The sequence below is a fragment of the Anolis carolinensis genome, chromosome 3, assembly GCF_035594765.1.
Source record: "Anolis carolinensis isolate JA03-04 chromosome 3, rAnoCar3.1.pri, whole genome shotgun sequence".
In the NCBI taxonomy this organism is placed as follows: Eukaryota; Metazoa; Chordata; class Lepidosauria; order Squamata; family Dactyloidae; genus Anolis; species Anolis carolinensis.
The window spans coordinates 178,891,626-178,897,142 of record NC_085843.1 but is presented as its reverse complement, the minus strand read 5'-3'; the positions used below and the strand labels follow the sequence as shown (position 1 = coordinate 178,897,142).

At 50.0% G+C, this 5,517-nt stretch overlaps 1 long non-coding RNA gene across 1 annotated transcript; it reads right to left on the bottom strand.

Moving 5' to 3' along the window:
- Positions 1-430: 430 nt before the first annotated feature.
- LOC103281654 (homeobox protein orthopedia) lies at positions 431-4,034 on the bottom strand. The gene is made up of 2 exons (XR_507738.3): positions 3,024-4,034; positions 431-1,383 (listed from the first exon to the last, which is right to left on the bottom strand). It is a non-coding gene; the product is annotated as a homeobox protein orthopedia (long non-coding RNA).
- Positions 4,035-5,517: the final 1,483 nt, after the last annotated feature.

Below are 5,517 nucleotides of genomic sequence, written 5' to 3'. Positions count from 1 at the left end.
ATTAGCCCATAATCTTTTTATTAGTACCTGTCTGTGTTTGTAGACTGAGATATAGGGAAGACCAAAGGCAAGGCAAAGCTTTTACCACCCACTGAAGGCGATAAGCATGTGCTTAACTTTAACTTCCCAGGACTTCATTCTACTGACCCCTTACCTTTCATTCCCTAAGTGTTTTTGCAAACTTGAAAAGGACACATTATTGCCTTCTAATATGTGCATCTTTACATTTATCCTAATTAACTCAGGGTTGTTGCCTCATGGAGGCAGAGCCCATTCTTTTTTAAAAGGAGAGGAAAAACTACCCTAGATGAATTAAAGCTTTTATAGCCTTATATACTGGGAAGAAAACTCATCCCTGCAGCAGATTTCTCCTTTTTTGGCCCAGGAAAGAAGGAAAGGGCTGGATGAACATTTCAGGAAAATCATACAGTCAAATTTCAAGAAAAAACTTTATTACAAAATGTTAGTGACACATTTCATTCATCAATATTCAATAAATTACCGCACATTCTTAATTATTATAGAAAATTATTGATAAGCAAGACTAACAGTTTACTGATTCGGAAATCCCGTCAAGCCATCCCACCCACCTAAGTCCATTGTGTTGATGCTGCCAAATGTCATTTGGAAGGGCCCTTCATAGCTTTGCCAATGGGAATGACTCTCCTGTTCTGGCAAAGCCCCCCACTGTGGATATGGAGGCACTGGATATGGAGGCTGGTTAGAGCTTGAAGAGCCTAAGGGACTGAGCTCTTGCCTCATGGAGGCCACATCTCCAGGGAGGGCCGGGCTGCTCCCAGGGGTAGAAGGCACTACACAGCCGCCATCCTCTTCGAAAGGCCTGATATTGTCCATGAAGTGTCCTATATTCATTGTAGAATCCTGGACAACCGAAAGCTGTTCTCCCAGCTGCTGGGCTTCAACAGGAAAACCTTGGCCTTGGTCACAGAAGGGCCCTAAATGAAAACCTGTGTCCCAAGCGGCATAGTCCGGCTGGCTCTGCTGTTGCGGTCTCCAGGAGGCATCTTGAGCACCAGCACCAAAGCAACAGGGAGAATTCTGGACACAGGGGTTCCTGTGGGAACTGTGGCTGAAGGCTGTGGCCTGTCCTCTACCAAACTGGCTGTTTTCACAGGCATAGCTTTGTGGGAAGAGATAGTTCGGCCTTGGCCAGGTTTGTCCCAACTGAGGATGAGTCCCCAGGTGTCCAGCCCAGCTGGACTGACGTGCTGCCATCTCGGTTGCTGCTTGTATGGGAGATGGGAGGGCTCTTGCCGGACTCTGGGGGGCAACCCTCCTGGCATTCCGGGTTTGCTTCGCTTTCTTCCCCTGATTTCCTTTCTTATTGTTTAAGTACCTGGCTCTTCTGTTCTGGAACCAGACCTAAAACAGGAGAATCTGTTGATTATTATTTCCAGACAATGAATACATACTTCTTGGCACAGAAACACATCAAAGCCTCTCAGGAGCACTGGAACCCAGGAGAAAGATCCTTAGTTTTTAGGATTACTCCTTCCTCCCTTTCCCTCTGTGAAAACTAATTTTGGAGGGTGACTGTGCAGTGTAGCTGGCATGACATGGGGCTAGTTTTCATTCCTTTCTGTGTTCATTGCCTCTCTCGTGGAGGACATTTGCATGGTACTAGGTCTGATGCCTGCCTTGCTTGTTTTCTCCACACTTCCCTGTGTGACTTTTCAGTGTGGCCACCCCCTCTCACCCATTACTTGTCCCTCCTATAGTTTGCTGATACACAGGCCCCTTCTACACTGTTCTTCTATCCCAGGGTTTGATCCCAGGTTATCTGCTTTGAACTGGAATATAGGAGTCTCCACTACCAGATAATGAGGGATAAGCAGATACTCTGGAATCAGATCCTGGGATATAGGGCAGTGTAGAAGGGGCCTCTATTAGGGCTTAGGTTTGTTTATTTATCGTGTCAGATGCAAATTGAGGGCAGATTTATAATGTATTTAAAACATCCCCTGTCCCAAGGCCTTCTTCCTCTTTCCAGCCTCCTCTCCAGCCAAAGGAGGGCCAGCAGAGGGCGCTGCAGGCCAGCAAAACAAAACAACTCTCCTGCTTTTTCAGGACAACAAAGAGGAACACGGAAATAACAGGGGAATTCCTTACAGGTGACAATCAGGTTTAGCTAACACCTCCCAACAAAGGATTCCCCCAGGCAGGAAGCAGCCAGGCTTTGAAGCTGCAAGGCCATTCAATGCTAATCAAGGTGACCAATTGCAAGATTCACACTTGCCTCAATCAGGCAGGAGTTCTTTCTCCCACCCTGGACATTATTCCAGATATATAAACTTCCCTTGCCTAATTTTCAAGAGACCTCACAACCTCCAAGGATGCCTGCCATAGATGTGGGTGAAACTTCAGGAGAGAATGCTTCCGGAACATGGCAATACAGCCCGGAAAACTCACAGCAACCGAGATTTCAGCATCGATTAAGTTTTAAAAACATGAGGCTTGTTCAGCCTCTGGAGAAATAACCAGCAAAGCTAGCAGGGAAACAGAGAGCACTTGAGTGAGTCCATTGAGCAGCCTCCTTCCTGCCTCAAAACCACCACCCGAAAAATGCAAAGCAAACCACAAAAGGAAAGACCTACACAAGGATTTACTTGTAACATATGCTTCTAGTTCCACAGCCCAAACTTCTCACGGTAAGGAAAGGATATTATCAAAAGTAAAGCCGAAGAATGGCAAGCCTTCCACTGTGGACTCAGCTCTCCCTTTCCTTTAGAGAAGGGAGAACAAACCAGGGCGAGGCTTAAGGCCTGCAGCTCCTTCGGAGACCTTCAAGTCTGCAAGTGGCTCAAAAAAAGGGGAGCAGGTTACAAATGTCCCTGCAAAGAAGGGCAGAAGAAGCGGCCCTTGCAGAGGCAGCACCTACTGAAAAAGAAGTAGCCTGACCGTCGGTTCCCAGCAGAGGCCCCAATGGCCTTGGGCGGGCAGGCAGAAGAGGGACAAGGCTCCTGCCCAGCAGACCCACATCCCCGCCTCCCTCCCTCTCTTACGGCAACGCGTCCTTCCTCGACGCCGATCTTCTCCGCGAGTTTCTCCCGCCGCGGGTGGTCCGGATAGGCGTCCAGTTGGAAGGAGGCCTTCATGTTATCCACCTGGGTCTGACTGAACTGGGTCCGCTGCCGACGCCGCTTAGGGGCCCCCGGTCCTTCGCCGCCTGAAGCCGCGGCGCTTCCTGCCGTAGGAATAGGCCAAGTCAGAAGGGAGAAAGAAAGGAGAAGGGTCACCCTCGCAGCTGGAGCTTGGCCTCCTCCCGCCCCGCCTTCTTCAGAGACCCCCAGATTCCTGGACCCGCTGTTTCCCCAGTGAAGGAGAGGGGACCCATCCCCACTGCCCTAGAATGCAGGTTCAGAAGGCAGGTGAACTACACCAGTGCTTCTCAGCCTGTGGGTCCCCGGGTGTTTTGGCCTACAACTCCCAGCCAGTTTACCAGCTGTTAGAATTTCTGGGAGTTGGAGGCCAAAACATCTGGGGACCCACAGGTTGAGAACCTACATCAAACTGGAATATAAGAATCTATACCGGCGGCAAATGACATAATACAGCTCAATGCGATTAATCTGCATCCTGAAATTGGTTATAGGACAATGTAGATGGGGCCTAAAGCTGAATCCACACTGCCAAATGAAATGCATGATATGGTCCGAGGAGACTCCTGTAATGCGGTTTGAACGGGACTGGGCTGCCTGATGTGGATCCACAGCGACCCCGTCAAACTGCATTATATGCCAATCTGGCTCCAGCCTCTCCTGCCCTCTTCTCCTCTCGGACCCCTTGAGCTCCGTTCGGGCCCCTTCTTCGCTGCCGGAGGAGAACTAGAGATCCCAAGTCCAGGCCCGGTCCCGTCTCGCTTGTTCCCGGGAAAGGAAGCCAGGGTGAGCCTTCGAGCCTGGGCAGAAGACCCCTTGGCCCCAACGGGACTGGCCTCCGTTCATGCATTGCTTGGCAGTGCAGACCCAGGGAAGGGAAAGGAAGGAGAGATCTCTCAAGCCCCCCCCCCCCCCCCCCCGGCCTGGCTCCCGGCCTCACCTGGGCGGCCTCCTTCCCTCAAGTCTCCGTTGGGGGTGTTCATGCTGGAAAAGGTGCTGCTGCTGCTCTGGGGTCTCTGGGCACAAGACTGAGGGGACCCTGGCAGGACCCCCGCCTTTATAGCCCTTGGCTCCACCCCCACTTCCCCCATTTGAGCTCAACCCAAAGGCCCGCTTGGCACCTCGTTGCCTCCAGGGAGATAAGCAGGGCGGCCATTCCGGCCCATTGCCATTGTGGGGGAGGGGGAGGGGCCTTCCCTTGAGGGAAAGATTTTGGCCGTTGGTTGGCTTTAGTGCAGGGCTTCGGGAATTGTTTTTGCATTTTCAAAAAAGAAAGGAAGGGGGTCCAGGGTGGTTCGTGGGTTTGTTTGTTTGTCTGGGAATTGGGGGAAAATGTGTTTTCCTGTCGTTCTTTTTCTTTTTCTGTCCAATTGAGCAGAACCTTAAAAAGAGCTGGACACGAGGAAGAAGAAGAAGGGAAAAAACCCGGGAAGGAGAGCAGATCAATTCCAAGCGGGGACTGAGGCTGGTCCTACTCTGCATCATCGGGTCAGTGGAGAACCGGCCTCGGTTCCCGAAAGAAGACACATGTGATGCTTTGCGGGGCTATGAAGGCTCCGTCTGTTGTGGAATTAAATCCGTTTAAACACGATGGCCCAATTTTATGCAATTGTGGGATTCGTAGCACGGCAAGGAATCAGTACATTGGGGCAGGGGAGGCTCGTGGCCCTGGAAAACGCCCTCTCCCAGGATCCTTTAGCATGGAGCCATTGCAGGCAAAGCGGTGCCAAGCTGCCTCTCTTGTGCAGGGGAGGGGAACCCGGGGCAGGCAGGCATCCCACAGGAAGAGGGTCCCTGGAGCAAGGAAAGGGCTTTTCTCGCTTTCATAATACAAAAATACTACCATGCAAGACCACACAGAACCAGAAATTCAGAACGTGTGTTTTGTTGGTTTGTTTGTTTAGTAAGTCGACCCGCTGAATCTCGAGGGATAACCGTGGTCAGGTCAGAGGGAGGCAAAGGGAAACATATCTCGTCCACTATAACGAAGTTGTGAATGGGAATAAACAGAATGGTTTGAATTGATAATTGTGAATACAAAAACTAGTTACATGATCAAACTTATTGTATATGCAGTAAAACAGAAGACTGTCGCATTCACAGTACAATGATTTTTCTCCTTTCTCTCTTTAAAGATGAATGGACTCTTTAAATATTAAAAATTCACTAGGTATTTTTAATTACAAAAATGTGAGTCGAGCCCTGAAAGGATTAAATAATCTAGCCTCACCCTAGAGAAGCCTCTGTGAGAAGGCCTCTTGTGTGTGTGTGTGTGTAAAGCTCCAGTGAGAAGGCTGCTGTGTGTACAGCTATTGTGTTGTGGAAACCTTGTGGTCCTTCACGCTGGCTAATATGTTACTCTGCTATAGGTATTTTGTTAATAAGCCCACTCGCCCAA